Raw genomic sequence first — 9,019 nt, forward strand, 5'->3', positions numbered from 1 at the left:
CCCCCTCCACCCTATCCGGCAAGAATCCTATGTGTTTACAGCACAGTCGGAATGCAGGCGTGGAGGCAGCATCTGAGCTGACTACAAGCAAAGTCCCAGGGAGATGATGTGGGTTGGCAAGGAAGGAAGAGGCATGAGGAAGCCATCAGGGTGGAAAGGAGCAGCCACCGTGTCCCTTCAAAGAAAACTCCCAGCGTTGGTCCCGGAAGGGACATTAGCGGCATTTTACCCACTACTGCCCTACTACAGACTGAAAATAATGAGATTCAGGGGAAAGCAGGGTTTGCCCAGAGGCCCATGCTCTCTTCAGTACAGGATTGTCCCAGTGGATTAAAAAAAAAAAAATGCAGAATTCCTCTCCTTTGTCATTCACAATATGTTCTTGCCTTTTGCTAGTGCTTTGTCTTCTAGAACTTTCCAGACAGCACCCCACCCCTTCCTTCAGAAGCAAGGTTCCATGTTGTCTCCATTGAGCATGTTTCCTTTTCCAGAATTTCACTGCAATTTCCCCCATTTCTGTAACGTTTGCTCAGACTCTATGTTGTTTAGTCAGTTGTTAGGAATCTCTTAGACTCCTGTTGTCAGTGAGGAGCCAAACAGACACTTGTAGACACAACACACAGAGCAGACCCAAGTTTCTGCCACTAGGGCTGGACCACACAGGAACCTTCCCTTCCAGGTTGCAGGGTACCCCATTGGCAAAGGCCTCGTCTCCAGGACTTTCCTGCTCTAGGACTCAGAGAAGCAGCTGCCACACCAATACTAGCATGTGACAAATAGCAGCAGACAGGCTGAGCAAATAAATAGACCCCAAATGCTTCTCAGTGGGGCTGGGCCTCACCGAGGACCAGGTAGACTATCCCGAGCATGACCTTGCCCACCACTCAACTGACAGGCACGGCTAAAGCCACGTGGAGGATGTCTGCCCTGTGTGGCTGAGGGAGGGTCTGACGGTCCCTTCTACTGCCAGGCTACCTTGCACCAGGATACGGACGTCCAGGAGTACATGTAGACAGCCACCAGACCACCTCATGGGGGGACCTTGGGGATGTGCCTGAGCTGAGCACCTGAGTTAACTATGTTAGCCCACTGCCAGATGTTGGCTGTGTAAGCTGGGTTACCTGGCTTAGCTATATTACCTGAGTTAACTCACTATCCTGTGTTACCTGTATTATCCCATGATTCTGTCACCTATGTTACCTGCATTAGCTCACTGCCCTGTTACCTGAGTTACCTGCATTAGTTCACTGTCCTTAATGGTGCCTCTCAAAGAACTTGTGGTAAAGGGATCCAGGTGTGTGTTTTAGTATCTATTCCACTGAAAACTGTTCCCCTTGTAAAATAAATAAGGTCCTAGAAAAATGAAATGCAGACAAAACACAAATCCCAATTTTTGTTAGGTTCAACAGATATGAAATTACTCTGCCTAATTGCTGTAAAGTTTACAGTGATTTACTCTGAATTTCTGTTCTTCCCTGTTGTGAGCCAGTGAGACACCCAGCCCTGGTCAGCTGGCCACATCCAGGACCCCGGTGTGGCCTTCAACCAGTCCTCACCACAGACCTCGGATGCTGGCCCTGCTCCTGTCCTACAGATGGGAAAACTGAAGCCCAAGATTGTAGAGTCTCAGCCCAGGCCTTTGCCCTGCCAAACACCTGTGAGCTTAGCTCCCTCCTGACCACCAGCATGGTCAGACACAGCAAGGACAAAGATCAGAGACAAAGATGACCCAATATGTGTCCTTCCTTGAGGAGGACAACAGATGCCAGAGATCGATGAGTGGGCAAGCCAAGACTGCATCATGGTGTGACAGAGAAAGGGTTGGCGGGCCACATGCAACCACAGAGCAGGGAAGAAGGGAATCCTCCCTGCCAGTACAGGGAGAGCCCCTTTCAGCCCCCAGCTCATGCCCTAACCTGGAGACTCAGTTTCACCTGCTCAGCCCTCTGCACACCTGACCTCGAGTTCCACAAACAGAGATGATGGTTTATGTATTTTCACGTCCGTTCCCCATCCCACCTTGCAAGTCATCTGCTCATAAGCAATATCCATGAGAAGTTATTTAAACGAAATAATCAGCAGAAGAGGAAGTTGGGATGCAGTGGCCTCTTCAGGTCCCCTGCACACCCCCAACCATGCATACTGTCACAGTGACTGTAGTGTGTGAATTCCCATTACTCCCTTTACACAGGAAGAAAAGAGATACTCTTGCCCAATATTTTCTTGGGCCTCCGGACCATCCAGAGCCGCAGCCATAATCCAGAGGTTGAGTTTTGTCTGTGGGGCCTCCCCTACTGACCGTGACCTCCTCAGGGGCAGGAACACCCTTATCCCTGTCCCATAACTCCAGGCAAGTGGCCCACAAAGGGGCCAAGCACAAGACACCTGCCCTGATCTCGGTTGTTCTAGAAATACTAGCACCTTCTGGGGACCCATTCCTGCTGCCAAGACTTAAGTCGTCACAAAAGCCTAGTGTCCCCTATCCTGCTGGTTGAAAGAAAGTATTTAGGGCAATTCCGAGACACTAAGGAAGGAAATGCTTTTCAAACTTTGCAGACTGTAACATGCAAAGGGTTTGAATGTCTCACACTGAAGTTTTTGTTTTAAGGAACCTGAATATAAAATTAGGAATGAGCTGGAATGCTGTCTGGGACTCCTCAGAGCCTGGAATTTCTCCGACCTTCCCTGTCACTGGAGCTGCCGCGTGAGTCTGAACACGCACCCCGTGTGGACGTGAGTTCACTCAGTGAAAAGCTCTCGCTTGCTTAACTCTCACAGCTCACCTTTAAGTGTTTGCGTGGGTGACTTCTTCTGTTGCCCAGACAACCACTCTGTCACCGGGCATTAGCTGTTGACACGTTAGGCATGTTTCACTGCATAGTGAATCAGCATTCTCTGTCTCTGGAATGAAACGAGGAAATTAAACATCAGAAACTGCTAAAGTGGCAGGAGGGCTGAAATAAGAAATGCACAAGAGGTGACTCATCCTACTTTGATTCTATGCCTTGGCCACAGACACAAGTTAACCCTGTAATACCCACTTGGGACCAGTGGCTCCCGGCTCCTAGACAAGCCCAGCCCCCGGCTGCAGCAGGCTCTGATGAGGCTCTGGTCAGGGATGGCAAACACGGTGCCTTTGGGGCCGGCAGACAGCATCATTGCGTGGAGAGGCGAGAACTGAAAAATGCCAGCTCACCCTAAATGCACTCAAATTCCTGCCTTTTCCTCAGTACAGGTCAAAAGAATGATCCAGATTCAGCCCAACTGAGATATTCTTTCATGAAATAAATCTTGTAGACAAATCGGCCAACACCCTATTGGGACAACCCTTGCTGATTTTGAAAGGTTATCTATGTCCCTTATTTATTTCCATCTTTATAATGTCATAGAGATTCTAGGGTGCGGATTCTCATTCACCCCTTTACAAGGGAAGAAAGGAGACACTCTTGACCAAGATCTTTAGACAAAGAGCAGAACCCTAACTATAGTTGACTCTGAGATTAAAAACCCAGTGCTCTTTACTCAGTAAAATGCTGCCTCTCTAGTGAAGCAATGCATCTTTATAAATCACCTTATTTTGTGGTTACTTCTTATTTTGAGTCTTCTTTCTAGTGGATTATCTGGCTGCTCTACCATGTAGTCTTGTTGAACTCCTCATCTGGAAGGGCCACACCTATCATGTGGGGTAAATGAGATCATTTCAAACCTGGAGTCATAGACCATGAAGAACCTTGGAGGTAAATGGAGAAGAGTAAATGGCACCATCCTTGCTGCCCAGCCCCATCCACCACACCCAGCACCCACCATCCTGCACCAAGTCCAAGGACAGCAAAGAGGCCAAGTGCTCCTCTCCAAGGGTGTCCCGTGTCTTTCTGGGCACCAGATAGTGGGGCTTGTGGTAATCCCCAGAATGCTGAAAACGTAGGGTTGTATGAAGATAAAGGAAAATAATGTGTGTCTAGTATTATGTAAACTGCAAAGAGTAACATCCGAGGAGGGTGTTACCACATGAGGAATCAACAGACTTGCTAGAGCCCACACACAGTACCTGAGGGCGGCTTTGCTGAGGGGCTGGGATCCTGGGGAGCTGCACCACTTCCAACACCCGAAGCTACCAAAAATTTCCCTCCACTTTGAGCTTTATCTTCCTGTATTCCCACAGCGTTATAAGGAGAATCCAGAGACAACACCAGCCTTGCTGGGTGTAGCTGGTGATGTTTGCTTCAAGGCCATGGGGTCTTTAGAGAGACCATGACTCATGCTGGGGGGCGGAGCTGAGAGAACAGGGTCCCCATCCTCGAGGAGCCCCACACAGTGGCAGCTGCAGACATGGAAAGAGAAAGTTATGAGGAAAACAAAGTAAGTTCTACAGTAAAGTTCAGAGCCACTTACCCTTTAACCAGGCTGGCTGAGCTGATCCCAACAGACTGGTGAAGACAGGAGAGTCCCACCTGCTAAGAAGACTCTGGACACCAACACCACGGCAGTATTTGAGGGTGACCCCTGGGACGCATACAGGGATATGGGTTACACCTAGAGGAGGCACCAAGGATTCCTCAGGCCCTGGGAGTGTCGGGAAAGTGGACAGAGCCCTCCCTAGGTTGGCAGAGCAGGGACTCACATCCAGAGCCCTTTCCCAGGTGGCTGGAGAAGCCCCTACCACCTCCATATGTCTGTAGCATGCAGCTTTTCACTTCCCCACCCAGGACCTTTGGTTCTCATCTGATTAATAACATTGAATTAGCTGGTTCTCTAAGCGCACTCCTGAAACCCCATCCTGCTGGCTAGGAAATCCAAATGTGGAACCCAGGGCACTGCATGGACAGCACCAGTGCTCATCTCCACCTCCCCGCCCTGGTGAGGATGGCAGGGGAGGTGCTGGAGTATCTTCCTGGGACCATCGAGCCTGCATGCTGAGGCTGGGCACTGCCCTGCTGGGCATTCCCAGTGCCCTCAGTGCCGAGGGGCCATGGTGGATGCTCCACTCCACACTGATGGGCCTCAAGGAGAGGAAAGCATCCTGCAGAAGGGGCAGGTGGGGTCTCCCGGAGCTGCCCTGAAGCCAACCTCAGGACCTAGCCTCTGGGCTGACCTAGCTGAGTGTCCAATCTCACTTCACACAGTCTCTAAAATCACAAGCCCCTGCCATCTCCCTCACCTGCCCAAAAAGGCTTCAGCTTTCTTTCCTCTTGGACCTCATCCAAACTCTCCCTCTGGGCATCATCCTCAGAGTCTCGCTGCCTCGGTGCCTTGAAGGGAAGTGCAAACATCATTCGCAGCCCCCAGCCCTCTCGGGAGCTCAGTGGTGCCACACGCGCAGCTTGCTGGCCCTGGACACTGAGTGCTTGGAGCTGCTGTGTGGATGCTCCTACAGGGAAGAGGGTGCCCCATTCATTTGGGATGAGTCTTCACACCAATTTTGTTGTGCCCAGCCTTCACCCCACCTGAGGGGTGCCTGAGGACAAGGACACTGCTACATTTTGAGTGTGTCCCCCAGAAGTTCATGTGTTAGGAGGTAGAGCCTAACAGGAGGTGTTTGGGTCTTGAGAACTCACCCTCATGAATGAGTTAATGCCATTCTCACAAGACTGGGTCACTTCTCATGGGAATGGACTCACCCTCGCAAGAGCAGGTTGCAGCAGATTGAGGCGGCCTCTCATGACTAGCCTTTTGCATATGCCTGCTTCCCCTGCTGCTTCTGTGCCATGTTAGGGTGCAGCACAAGGCCCTCATGAGAAGCCAGCACCATGCTTCCTGGACTTCCCAGCCTCCAGAACCATAAGCCAAATCAACCTCTTTTCTTAAGTGTTAGAGCTCTTTTAGAATTTGTCTAGCAGACTTTTCAGGTTTTGCCAGAAAGCAATTCCCCAACAACAACAACAAAAAAAACCTCTCTTTTCTTTATAAATTATTTAGCGTCAGGCATTCTGTTATAACAACACTCAATGGACTAAGGACTACGACAGACACCCTCAAGCAGACAGGGGCTCCTGCCATCCACTAGCTCTAGTGTGTCTGCAAAATCATTACTGACTCTCCTCTATTTTTTTTATTTTTTTCTTTCTTTCTTTCTTTCTTTATTTATTTATTTTGAGATGGAGTCTCGCTCTGTCGCCCAGGCTGGAGTACAGTGACGTGATCTCAGCTCACTGCAAGCTCCGCCATCTCCTGGGTTCACGCCATTCTCCTGCCTCAGCCTCCCGAGAAGCTGGGACTACAGGCACCCGCCACCACGCCCAGCTAATTTTTTTGTATTTTTAGTAGAAACGGGGTTTCACCGTGTTTGCCAGGATAGTCTCGATCTCCTGACCTCGTGATCTGCCCACCTCGGCCTCCCAAAGTGCTGGGATTACAGGCGTGAGCCACCACGCCGGCGAATCTCCTCATCTTTAAAAAGTAGATACAACCCCATTCAAATGATGACTTTGAAAATCAGGATACGTGATACTGATGCTGGGTGAGCATTCAGTCTGTGGTGCTGCCTCATCTACCCATGGAGGAATCAATATCACATATCTCTTTTGACTGCGGATTAGCTCGGGCACCTGCCTCAGGGCACATTTTAAAAGCTGTCAGTGTGTTAAATGCACCCGTTTCCCCACTGGTGTCTCAGCCTTTGAGCACGGTTCTCCACGTGCCTCATGAGCCCCCAAGGAGCCCAGCCATATCCTTCCCTGTTAGCCCCCCATGGCCTGTGTGTACCCACAGATCATGCTGTTCCCTTCCCCATGCACTCAACATCAATTGGCTCTTTAGGGACAGTTTGTCACCCCCTCTTCACTCCTGCTGTCATCCCCAGAACCAGGTCCCAGTGGGCACAGAGGAGGTACTGGAAGCCCATGGAAATCTGCCAGTGCATTCAAAGTGAGAGCAGGGTCAACTCAGGCAACAGGGCTCTGAATTTAAACCTAGGAAGAAGAGCACCAAGGGTGTGGGCTGGGCTCAGTCCCCAGGCAGGGGGCGCTATGTGGCTGGTATGTGGGGGTGTAGGATATTTCTATTCTGGGACCTTCTCCATGACTCCCTATGAACCAGAACTCTGGGAGGTGAGAACTTTCCCAGCCCTTCCTGGGGTGCTGCCTCCATGGACAAAAGGAGCATCACTGACCTTCAGAGAGGCGACACTGACATTGACCAGAGGGTTTACTGTGAGTAGCATGGAGGCAGAAAAAGGCTGAGAACCATGTGTCAGCACATAGGCTGTTAAGGAAACTCTCAGAGGGGGACAGCACACTGATTCTAGTAACTAGGCAGCATTTGGAGATGCTGCACAGCGAGCAGACACCCCTATCCCAGGAGGCTGAGCCACCTCCTGATGGTCATCGCTGTGCTTTACACAACAGGCCGATTGTGTGGGGGTTTCCATTTCCTGCCTGGGATGGGCAGCGGGTAGCTGAGTGAGGACTGCCAACTCTCTGAAGCTCTATCTAAACAAATAAATAGGCTCTCCAGAATAAAAGGGGCTTTGTGCATTGTTCTGTTGACTTTGGGAAAGGAAAGCACAATTAACAAATGACCACAGAGGGGACACAGGGGGCAAGGGATCGAGCTGGTTCTCCAAGGCTAGGCCCACATCCAGGAGACAGTGGTGGATGCTGGAGAAGCAGCCGGTGGAGGCAGCTGCATCCTGTCCATCTCCCAGGCAGGCCTCCCTGGAGGATCCCTGCACCTTCAAGTCTCCAGTTCCTCCTTGAGGGTGTGAGGACAGCCACGGTGCCTGTGGACGGCATTGCTGAGAAGGTAGAATCACATGAATAAAATAACTGCAGTGGGTGCCTCCCAGGTCCTGATCCTCAGCAACTGGCTCCTCAGGATCCCCACCTGGCCAAAAACCTAAGGTTCAGTTCTGGCTTGAGTGCTGATGGGCCCTCACTTTTCTGAGTCTCCCAAAATCTCCATCAATGTCAAATGGAAGTTTTAGTGGTAGGAACAATAATAACAGAACCCAGTTGAAGGTGCTGCAGTGTGGTTTAAATGAGATGCTGCAGCATGAAATTTTCTCCAGGTTGTAAAAATGTTAAGCATTGTATTAATCTTAAATAAAAACGTATTACAGATCAGAACACAAACTATGCGTCCACTTTTGAGATGAACCGTAATAATTCCAGCTCTGTGCCCACTCCCCCAGAGTGTACAGAGAAAATGTTCCAGAATATTCTGTGCTCAGCTGAGGCCTCTGTGAGGCGGGGGAGCTTCTGGGGGTGGGGGAGCCCCAGGACAGCAGAAGCTGCAGTTGGTGTCTCTCAAGGCCCCTCAGGACCGTCTGCTGTGGGTGGCATTTGCACCTATGCTCTTTTCTGAATGGGAAAGGTGCAGGTGGAAACAGGAAAAGTGCAGGAAGACACCAAATGGAAAGGCAATCAGGCAGCTCCTTCAGAAAACAGGAGAGTTACTTCCTCTGGCTCAGCCCTCTTCATTCACACCCACATCCTGGGTCTCACTTCCAAAAAGACTCTTGGTCACAACTGACCTGGGGTGTCTGCCCAGTTCTCCACCGACACCAACAGCCGCCTGCCCTGTCCCAGCTTCCGTCTCCCCCCTCCACTTGTCTTCCCCAAATGCAGCCTGACCACGCCCTCACTTGTTCCACAGCTCCCCAGGGCCCCATAAACCAACCACAGGGCTGCCTGCGTTCTCCCTGCCCACGGGGGCTTGTGCCTCCCCAGCCAACTAGCTCCTGACCTCCCACATCCCAGCCACACAGTCACTCTGCCTGGGGACTGAGCCCGGCCCATGCCGTGGGTGCTCTGTTTCCGCAGTTTCCCTCAGCCCCAAGCTGTCACTATCATCTTCTGTGGCCATTCCACGTCCTGGGCTGGACCTTGTCTTTTGTCTCACAGACCTTGGGTCCAACCATGCAGGAAATGGACAAAAGATGCTTTCCCATATCAGGAAGGTAAAAAGCGAGGCCAAAGTTCATAAATCAGAGGGTAGGGGAAGGGAGTGGCGGGCAACGTGACTGTGGTGTACTGAAAGGCCTTTCCTAAGACCCAGGTGTTTCACACAGCTATGAGATCTG

At 50.9% G+C, this 9,019-nt stretch overlaps 1 non-coding gene across 1 annotated transcript; it reads left to right on the top strand.

The window, feature by feature from the left end:
• The first annotated feature begins 5,803 nt into the window (after nt 1-5,803).
• Nucleotides 5,804-5,864, top strand: LOC112621917. Its single transcript, XR_003118843.1, has one exon. It is a non-coding gene; the product is annotated as a U7 small nuclear RNA (small nuclear RNA).
• The last annotated feature ends 3,155 nt before the right edge of the window (nt 5,865-9,019 follow it).

The sequence above is a fragment of the Theropithecus gelada genome, chromosome 3 (assembly GCF_003255815.1).
Source record: "Theropithecus gelada isolate Dixy chromosome 3, Tgel_1.0, whole genome shotgun sequence".
NCBI classification, from domain to species: Eukaryota; Metazoa; Chordata; class Mammalia; order Primates; family Cercopithecidae; genus Theropithecus; species Theropithecus gelada.